The sequence below is a fragment of the Staurois parvus genome, unplaced genomic scaffold, assembly GCF_062004578.1.
Source record: "Staurois parvus isolate SC_StPar_1 unplaced genomic scaffold, SC_StPar_1.0 ptg000175l, whole genome shotgun sequence".
Taxonomy (NCBI): domain Eukaryota; kingdom Metazoa; phylum Chordata; class Amphibia; order Anura; family Ranidae; genus Staurois; species Staurois parvus.
In genome coordinates this window covers 6,257,994-6,269,169 of record NW_028317971.1, presented here as the reverse complement: position 1 = coordinate 6,269,169, position 11,176 = coordinate 6,257,994, and the positions used below count along the sequence as shown (strand labels likewise).

Genomic DNA, 11,176 nt, shown 5'->3' with positions numbered 1-11,176 from the left:
GGTTAAAATGGTGCAATAAATGTATTTACAGAAAAAGATGTAGCCAATATATATATATATAAATACAGACAGCAATAACACAACAGGGAGATAACAGAAAGAAATAGAGGTAGAATACTTGCCGTCAGCATTGGTTTAAGCAGTGTTCAAGTGTCAGAGCAAAAGGGTACCATCTCCCAAGTTGGTTCCTGATGTTAAAAAGGGGACAATTCTTCAACTTAACTTCTCCAAGCATATTAGCCCTTTTCTAGCAACTCAGCAGGGTGTCTCCTTTAAGCAGAGAACCAATCGCCTAATTTGGGGAGGGGTGTTGTAGGCGAGGAACTCAGGCTATGACCAAATCCCTCCCAAGTTATACCAGGGTCAATAACCTTCCCTTGGTACATGTAACATTCTATCCACGGGTAGATTAATATGCAGAATCATCTGCTGAACGTCTAGATATCAAACATGCCATATTTTACTATTCCAGCTAGAACTATATGGCTTTCTGCTCTCCTGTAGACTTCAACTAGGGGGTGTAAGATATCAGACGACTCGCATTAAACTGAGCTATCTGAATATATGCTTTATTTTTATGTAATTATTTCCTACCTTAAGATATGAAATTATAGGGAAAAGTGGGTTTTAAATGTGAGGCCTGTTTTACGGCTACCTAGGAATGCGTTTGACGCCCATTGAAGGACTGGTTTATGGCTTTACGATTATCTCAGATTGAGAAGCTAACAGACACCCGGGCACCAGCTAATTTGGGATTTATAACCAAGAAGCTGTCCCGCTGTGCCCGATTGCCTGTGCACTTCTGAACCCAGCACACAGGGACCACGTGTCACTCAACAGAGAGGGAGGGGGGAAGCTGATTTGGAGTAGAAATGATACAAGATGGAGGGTCTTTGGCAAAATGGAGGCTCGCATCCATCTCGGTACATACAATTGCTACAGGTGGCACTGCTGGCCACTGATCATCAGTGCCCTGATGATCGGTGCCTATCCGTTCTCTGACAATTGTCGGTTATCAGCAGTACGTTACTCACGCAGTGACAGCGTGAGGGAAAGTGCAGCTGATAACCGGCAACTGCATTTACCGCTGATCTGCTTTGTCATTGGACACGGCTGATCACGTGGTAAAAGGCCATTGTGATTGGCCTTTTACCACATTACATGATCAACTGTGTCCGTAGCCCGGTTTTCAAGTGGTTAAAGAGATCTGGACCAGAGCAGTCATGAAGATCAGCTAGTCCTTGGGCTACTGGAGTCCACTTGTTTTGTTTGTATCTAGTTTCTAAGAGAAACCCCTGTAAGGATAAAGTCCATGCTGTAATGCGACTATTAGACACATTACCATTCTGAATATGCCTACTTTATAAATACTGTAAAGGCTTATGTGCAGTTTTCACAATGGTTCTCTCTTCCTGGATATAATGTAGCTGTGGAAATATTGCAGAGCCCGCATAGTAGATAACAAAGCCTTCTCACTGTCAGTAAAATTGATCTCTTATGCTTACATTCAAAAATCCTGTCTCTAGACAGAGAGGTTTGCCTCCTTGATACACTAAATATGTGGCCTGAGTGAGTTTCTTTTTAACTTCATTCATAGTTTTTTCCTGTTCTTCACCCCAGTGCCATGTTGATTCCTTTTTGAGAAGATGGAATAAGGGTTTGGCCAACTCTGCATAATTGTCTATAAACTTGCAAGAGTATTTGAACGTACATAGGAAATATCTTAGTTCCCTAAGGAACAAACTAATCCTCCACCTTCTTCCTCTGAGGATATAATCCTTCAGACATGATGTAGAAAATTAACATGGGTCCGACGCCATTGAGCCTTTTGTAGAGACAGCTCGACACCTGCTGACTGGCCTAGGACATGTCTAAGCTCTATGTGATGTTTTTCCACTACTGTACTCTTGATCAGGATATCATCTAAATAGGAGAAGGTCCCCCTTTCAAAAGCATTAGGCATGGTTTTTTGCATAAAGTCTGCAAATGCATTACTTGAATTAATTTAATCAAAAGGCATGCGTACCTATGTGTATTACTTATTTCCAAAGCTGAAGACTAATTTGTACTAGTCCTCCTCTCTTACCTTTATGGTTCAGTACCCCTGTGCACAATCAAGGGCAGTAAGTACTTTAGACTCTTGTAGCTGGGTAAGGCACTGGTCTATATAACGCACAGGCCAGCCAGACATATAGACTTGTTTATTTAGTTGTCTCAAATCAGTGCATAATCATAATTGGCCATTAGGTTTATGGATACTTCAGATTGGGTTGTTGCACAAGCCGTGCATAGGTCTAATAATACCCCATTCTTCTACCATTTTCACAATCTCTGCTACTGATCCGCAGAAAGTCAATGGGAGTCTATATTGTTTGACAATCACAAGTGATGTATCTAGATCAGTTAGGATTCTTGCAATGTGTAAGTCTGTAGTTCCACAATCATATGAATCCCTAGCAAGAATCTCCTGAAATTCCATGAGGAGAACCAAAATAATGATCTCCACCATCTTCTTGAATCTAGGGAAGTTTTCAAGTTGTCCAATCTCTTAGGCCTCTTCACGGTTAGATCACCTTGTCTATACTGTACACCCTTTTCACATTCCTGTCCCTTGGGGTAATCTTGCTCTTTGATCGGTTAATCAAATACAAGACCCATTTCCTCTATTCTACAATTACCCTCTTCAGAACTGAATGGATAAATGGATTCTATGGAGAACAGACCCTCAGGCTGTTTTAGGACATGGAATAGACTGTGGTGTGGAAGGCCCCAGGTCCTAAATAGCTGCTCTAAATAAGTGAAAAGTAGTGGTCACTTCTTTTTTGCATAGAACTCAAAAACTCCTTCATTAAAAAGCTGACTCTGATCCTTCCACTAACAGTACATTTTTTACACAATTTTTTTAGTATAGGAATCTGAGAACTTGGAAATGCAGTTTCCACATCCTTTCTTATGGCATGAAAGGCTCCTCTGCTGTATCAGCCTATAGAAACCAACAGGGCAAATAACCCCCAGTAAGACATACCTAAGGCTGCATTCACACTTGAGTGTTTTATAGCTTGAAAAACGCTCAAACTTAAAAAATCAATTGTTCTCTATGCGTGATCAGGCACCATAGAGAACAATTGATTTTTTGAAGTTTGAGCTTTTTTTGAGCTTCGAGCTGCAAGCTACAAAACACTCAAGTGTGAATGCAGACTAAATGACCTATTCCCCTTCCTCAGGGTAAATCCCACTGTATATTTTGCTTTGCGTCTATTGGTGTAATGTGCTTTTTCTAAACAAAAATTCTGTACATACAAACTATTACAATTATAGGAAAACAATATAATACTGGCAGATATACTGTGGATATAAAAAGTCTACACACCATGATTCAATTTTTTTTTTTGCATGCTTGTGTGTATTTCTATATAGTGTGTATTTAGTTTTTGATTATGAATAGGGTTCATAGCTGCAGTATGGGAATGTAAAGTCATAGATGGGAATGTTTACCTCAGTGGTGCACAATTACGTTCCTTTATAACTTTATTTAAAATTGATTTTAACAGAAACATTTTGGTTGACAAGCCTAATGATCAATCTTCAAGGTGGGCTTCTGAAAGCAACTACCCCCCTCAGGTAAGTCTCTTCAGTATAGGATATTGGTACAAAATACTATAAATGGTCCTCCTTTCCAGTTTAAAGCTGAACTTCACCCAAAAGGGAAATTTCCACTTGTTTGTATCCTCCCCCCTCCACTGTCACATTTGGCACTTTTTGGGGTGGAGGGGGTAGCGGGAATCTGGTTGTGAATGAGGAATGAAGTAACCTGATTACAGACTTCTATGCATGTCTGAGAAAAAAAAAAAATCAGAATACACACATCTATCTAGAACGCAGAACATTTCACCCTTGCTTTTTTTTTCTCCCAAACTCCACATACAAAATCACTTCACTACTAACAAAACTCACACTAAATACTATTTAGCCATGAATGCAACCCCCTCCCATACGTTTGTCACTGTTTTTTTTTGCAAAAGTTCAGATTGGAAGTCCAGGCTTGTAACACATCCAACATCAAAGGCCTCACAAGTATTGTAGTCTTCCATTATGCTTTCCATCATGGAGCCACTTTCTCTGGCCTTCCTATGGGTCAAGTGGCTCATTTGTGCCTTCTAATAATACATAAACAGTAGACTCTTGATCTTCAGCTACAATCTCTCCTAGCGTCTTGCCTGGATCTCTGACCAACACTTTGCCAACTGCCTGTATCCACTTCTGATCCTCCCAAAGAACATTGATAGGGAGTAGAGGAAATATACTGATATTGCCCCAGAAGAGCATTGCTATTTATCCTAGGTTTGATGTTAGAGCATTACTTTCCACCCTTGCTGAATAGTGTCAACTAACCAGAGTCCCAACACTGTCCTGAAGCTCATCTGCCAATGCAAATATAACTTCAAACCTTCCTGCCCGATTCCCTCTCATTCCAAGATAGGCTTCAGGTATGTCACTTTTGGTTTCTATGTCATTGGAAGCAGTGACTTTGGTACCTGTTAAGCACTGCTCTTTTGGTAACCTTATGTAATTATTCAACTCTGCACTTCAGCTGTGGAATCTGCACCCCAGCTCCCACCATCATCTCATGTGGTGTACTTTTGGCCTAGAATGTAACAACATAATCACCTGTGCGAGGACCCAATCCCAGAACCTTAGTGTATGGGTGAAAGCTTGCATATCTGGCCTTTCAATATCCTGTTGTGTCTTTCAATCCTACCAGCTGTCTGTGGATGGGATTTGGCACAACCACTACAGTCCAAAATCATAGGTCCACTGTCGTACTGTTGATCTGGTGAAGTGTGAGCCATTATCACTTTGGACTTGTTTGAGATAGCCATAAGCAACTACACGTTTCTGGAGTTGAATCGTTGTAGCTTGATCTGCACGTTTGCAAGGATGAACAAGTGAAAGTCCTTAATGGGTGTCCACTGTAGTGCAACAATACCTCAGTCCATTGTTATCCCCCCCCGGCCAGGAAACTGATAAGGTCAGTCTTCCAAAACTCTGCAGGCTGATCGTTCCTTTTAATGGATTTGGTGGAATACTTGCAATGGTCATTGTCGCATGTTGTCATACACTATACAGTTTCCGATTACATTGTTTAACATGCCCATGGATATAGGCAATTCTCTCTGTTGTGCCCATTCATATGTCACTTTCTTCCCAAAATGTCCATACTGCTTGTAGACCCAGTTCAAGACTGGATCAATCGGTACAAATGTAGTCACCTTGGCAATTTCATCTGCCATTCGGTTATAGTTCTCAAAGTCTGGGACTCCGGGCACATGTGCATCAACATACCCCAAGTGAGCTTCTAAATGTAATCCCAGACTTCCTTGCCTCTACATACCACCTTTCCATGAATCATCCATTCATTGGACTTTCACATGGCCATCCAAGTCGTCAATCCTTTAAAGACCACCTAGCTGTCAGTGTAGATATTGACATGGGAAGATGGATCTTCCTTAACAGTCATTATTACAGCTTTCAACTCTATATACTGACTGGACCCTCCAATTCCATTCTCTGGCAGGACTGTGCCTGTACTTAGGTTATAGGATGCTTCTGTGCACTAGATGAGGTGACTAAACCATCAGTAAACCATGCTGACTCTTTCATGCCTTCTGACATACTCAAAGGGTGGAGTCTCTTGAATGAGGGATGGCTACAGGACAGAAATTTCTTCTAGCTTGGTGCTGGTAAAATTGACAAGCCCTGCCAACTGTTTTTAAAGGTCTCTGACATGCCCAGCTGCAATACTCCTTTTCTTGAAAATACCACTTCCATTTCATAAGTGTCTGGTCTTGAGCTACAGTTGCCCTAGTAGTCAAGTCAATTATCTCTCACCCATCCTGCTATTGGCAATGCAGTACGAGTGGCAACTGGGTCCTTTCCTGTATGTCTCTACATATTGAAGAGCTGTGTATACTACAAACAGGTACTACTGTAGGGGTGTGTATCTCTTCTGTGCCCATTAGATATTTGGACCAAAATACAATGGCTATGGCTCTCCTTTCTTTTCATTTGGCTGCCACAGACTCCAAGATATGGTACCCACACTAAATCCAGCTGAAATGGTACTCCTTCCGTGGGTACCAATCCCTAATGCTGCAAAATAGCTTCTTTAGCAACAAGGAATGCCGGCTGCTGCTCTAACTTCATAAGAACATTGTTTATAGACCTCAGGATCAGTCCAAGATGCGGGAGAAATGATCTCCAGAATGTACACAACTCCAATGAACGTCTGTGTCTCCTTTCTTGTAGTAGGTGTGATGATCATGGTGCCCGACCCCTGCCCTTCTCACCAACTTGCTACAAAGGACTGGCCAATCTCACACCATGCTGTCACTTATGTTATAATGCCACCCTCAGCTGCACCCTGCACAAAGATTTTCAAGCTTGTGGGACCACAAACTAGGTGCCAGAAGCCTGACAGTGATTGTCACTGGATTAACTAAGCAATTACCTCTAGGCTACTGCCACCACCATTTGACTGCGAAGGCAGAAACTCACAATCTTAGCAAGATCAAATATGAAAAATAAACATCTGTACACACTGTCACCGCAGACAGGTATATTCAGAGATTTGTCACAGTTGCACTCTCCAAGAGACAGGGATTTTTTTAGTTTGCATTAAAATCCTTAGGGACAATTCCAACACTTTTCAAAATAGGGTTTAATAATGAAAAGGTCAAACTGGTGCAAATAAAGTGTTTACAGAAAAAAGGGTGTTACAAAAAAATAAAGAGACAAAGCAACAGAGAATAAAAAAAATAGTTTAAAATAAAAGAATACTTGCAAAGTCCTTGATTTTAGCAGCATCCAATTGATCAAGCAGAAACATTACAGTGGCTCTCAAGTCCGGTTCACTGTTCCTTGGCTGATGTTAAACGAGCTATCAAATCTGCTTGCAATCTCTTTTTTATCTGACATCAAGGGGGTGTTGACAGAGACCATCTGACCAATCATTTGGTTGAAGGGGTGGGTGCTGGGAGGTCACCACGTTTACAACCAAGTCCAAAATAAAGTTTCTTATAAGTATGCATATTTATGAATACCTACCATTTAGTCTGCTACCATGCAGATTGTTGTCCAGCATGAAATTAGCTTCAAAATGGATATAGATGACAGGTCTTGGATATCTATATCTCATAGGAGGGGTGTAGAGGCCTACTCTAATACCTCCTAGCACAGACGCGTTTGAGTTTAAAATGCTACCCAATAACTGATGAATGTGAATATGACTTTATTCTGGCTATAATGTCATAATTTCAGAAGTTATGAAACATGCTGAAGTTTTAGAGTCTCGGCTGATAACCAGTCTATCAGAAATGGGTAATTCACAGACTTCCACTAAAGGTATTCATGGCCCAATGTCTGTCAGTTCGCCGGTTTGCTCAAGCTTGTAAGGGTGACAGTTCTGTCGGAGTTTCCAAACTGGAATGGTGGATTGGGCTAATAGACATGAGAGGGCCTGTATCTGTCCTGGTATAATAAGAAGGCTCTGGCATTAGTTAACAGTTGTGCATTGGAGATGAAGAGAAGGGAACCACTGCTGTTATTCACCAACTTGTTACAAGCTGTCATTGCTGAAGTCTGAACAACATGATGTCCTTGCCCTTTCACATGTTTGTGAGGGCTCAGAATGCATTACCATTACAGTAGGGGTGACAGTTCCTGGATATTTTGCACAACGGTCTCTGGAATTTTCCTTCGTGGCTCAGTCCACATCATTCCCAGGAATTTCACCTATACAGAAGGTCTTTGTCACTGTTGATAGCCCATCCTCTGTTCTCCATGTGCTGCATCAGCAGGTGCAGTACTTATTTTGGTCAAGAGATCATGATCTAGTGAAACACAGTGACTTTCACATTCAAGGTTCTTAAATCTTAGGCAATCAGTCCATGACAAATTGTTGTAGAATGAAGGTAGCCTTGAAGAAGGGCAGTGAAAGTGTACTGGCGGCCATCCCACCCAAAAGCAAACTGGTCCTGACACTCTAGGTTTATCAAAATTGAGAAAAAGGCATTAAAAAGGTCTATCACATGATATTCTCCTGCCTATTTAGCAATTTTCTCAATTATGGATATCATATCAGGTACAGCTGACTTCAATGGAGGTGCCAGTTTGTTTAGACTTTTGTATTCCAGTCATTCTATCTGCTTTCTTTACTGGGAACACCAGTGGCGAGAAAGGATTTACAGCAGGTGTAAGGACCCATACTCTCAGCAGTTCTTGGAATAGTCTTCCCAATTTCTTTGTGGCCTCTAGGAAGTCTGTACTGCTTGAGACAGACTGGCTTCTCTCGTGCAGAAATATAGACGGGTCCATTTCACATGAACTCTGACCGCAGCCTTCACTACCCTAACCAAATACATTTTTATCAGGATACCCAAAATGTGAATTAACCCCATTCAGTCTGAACTGACTGACCTTGAAGTACATTCATTCCAAGAATATTTTCTGGTAACGCAGATACAAAAACTCCCTCAAAAATCCTGGTCCCTTCTTAATAGCCAATTTCACCCATGTCTTAATTGCTGGTGTGTTTTGCCCTCCCAAACCTTCAACATGAATCACTTCTTCTTTGTGATGGGAAAGATTTTCTTGCAAAAGTGTAATTTCAGTTCCAGTATCCACTAAAGCCATCACATGTGTTGATGACTTCCCCCACTATACAATGACAGGTGCATATGGGTGTCAGTCTCCTACTATCACAGGTGACTACCTTGCCTTCATAAAGGATAAGGAACTTCTCAGTCCCCGAGTCTATAACTTTTCCCCATGGTAAAGGGATTTAGGTTATTGTGAAGTTTTGGGAATTGGTTTGGGGCTAACAGGAGGGGTCTATTCTAAATCTGGTCTGCTCTAAATCTAGGCTGATGTCATATTCACTAGGAGTAGTGTTTCTAACCCTGACAGTTTTCCCCACTTTTTCCACCTCTTCAGCAATTTTGCAGTAGAAATTCCACCTATAGGTACTCCAGCCTTTAATAGGTCCACCCACATTTGTTTCCTAGAGATAACTGGCCTAGATTTCTCTTTACCTCCTATCTTCTCTGCCACATTCCCTTCTCTGTTCTTTTCTGCTTGTTTTCTTACTGTCTGGCCTTGACCTTACTTACTGCCCTGACAGAGTTTGTTGCAGTCTCCTCTAACTTTCCCAACTGGATGGATGTTGTCACAGCATACTTCAGAGGTAAGAGAATTCCACTTACCCTGTTTTCCACAGAGTTGGAATTACACAGAAGTCTAAAATACCCTTCAGGGACTAGCTCCACTTTCAAGCTCTACTCCCTTGGAGTACTCAGATGGCATCTGGAAATGTTATCATATGCCACTGGGAAAAGCAAGCCAGAAACGAGCAGAGCCCCAGATCAAGATCTACTGCCGAAAACTACGCCCAAAGCCATCCTGGGACTTCTAACATACAGACTGCCACCAAGACACCCATGAACAAGCAAACTCTGCTCAGTGGTCCTTAACCTGGATTTCTTTTTATGAAGAAGGTTCCTAAGGACCACCATCATATTAGCAGGGATACTATAAAGCCAGCCATTCTCGCAAGAGTGGAGCACCCGTGCTGTACACTGATAAGAACAGATGCTACACTTGAGCTTAGCCAAAAGGCCAAGAAGCAATCCTAGTTTTTTATTTTCTGAGCTCTGTGGTGTGGTGTGGTGCTAAGTTAACCTTCTGTGAAGAAAAACATGAATCATGAAATCACAGCACAGAAAAAGTACAGAATGATATAAAACAGAACCTACTCAAGAAGACGAAAAGGGCCTCAATCCCTGAATCCCCAAGAGCGCAAAACTACTAAAAGGAATAAGGTATAATATGGTATGCATAGGTTGAAGCCAAATGAATCCAGCTCCTTAGGGACCTGCCAGCACTGGTGAAGGCTCTCCACTTGAAACGAGGAAAAAAGCCAGAAGGCAACAGCTCCTCTCCCAAACATCAGGGCAGGCCACAATACCTTGCACCCTCCGTATGTGCAATAAGAAGGAAAAAAAAAATCAGTGCTAGTGCCTGTGGCAAATAGTGAAAAATAAATAAAAAGTGCCAAGTACTTTGAAGCAAAGGAGGCCTTTTGGCCAGAATAAAGATTTCCCCTTAACTAGCCAAAAGGCCTGCCCAAATAAAGCAATAGGTGACATGTCCAAGTGCCAGCTAAACTCTTTGTGCTCCCATACCAAAAGTGTTTTTCTGACACCCTTAAGACACCACTCCCAGGGGGCACAGCACCAGGAGCTCCTTAAGCTAACTAGCCCCTGATCAAACAAGAGATACAACTTCATCCCTACCAGAAAGGCATTAGTACTTAAGCAGAATACTGCCTACAACCAGGGACAAGCCTGGAAAACCAGACCAGACTCAACCCAGAAGGAAAATGATCCTTCCCACCATACCCACCTTATTACATGGGGAATTAGCCTTTTTATTTTTAAAGCTCCACAGTGCAGTGCTAGTTGAATCCCCTGTGAAAAAAGCGAACCCGTGAAATACCGCACACAAAAAAGTACACAGAGGGTACAGAAATGGCCAAACCTCCGAAGAGGAAGGGCATCTAACCCTGAACCCAAGGCTCTTGACAGGGGCAAGGTACTTCATGGTCTACCTATGCCCAAGCCATGTGGACCCCTACTCTACAGGGACCAGCCAAAGCAAGTCCACCAAGAAATTGGTGAGGAGGCTCTCCTGGACACAGACCCCCCTTTGTTGGGGGAGATAAAAGACATGAAGGCCAAAGAATATCTCCCTAACATAAAGGCAGGTCCAAATGACCTGCACCCTCCTTCTCTGCATAAGAAAGTATGAGAAAAATACAAAGTGCCCATAATAGCGAAGAATAAAAAAGAGCCATGTGGTGTACACACTGCAGGCCTTCCAGCTGGTATAGAAACTACCCAAGCTGCTCAAAAGACCCACTCTACAGGCATGAGAGTGCTGGGAAACCAGCCTGTTTGCTGTACAGTTGTCACGGTGCTGCCCATGCAATTAAAACACCAGCCATTTGCAGGCTGAGAGCACAAGCAACGGTGACACTACCAGCGTGCTGCGTATATAACTAGTTCAGGAAATCATTAAATCAACAAGTTTAGTCCCACTTGACCATCCAGAAAAGTGCTGC

The 11,176-nt window shown here is 42.1% G+C and overlaps 1 pseudogene; it reads right to left on the bottom strand.

Moving 5' to 3' along the window:
• Window positions 1-9,514: 9,514 nt before the first annotated feature.
• LOC149462389 (U2 spliceosomal RNA) lies at window positions 9,515-9,684 on the bottom strand (annotated as a pseudogene).
• Between the last annotated feature and the right edge of the window lie 1,492 nt (window positions 9,685-11,176).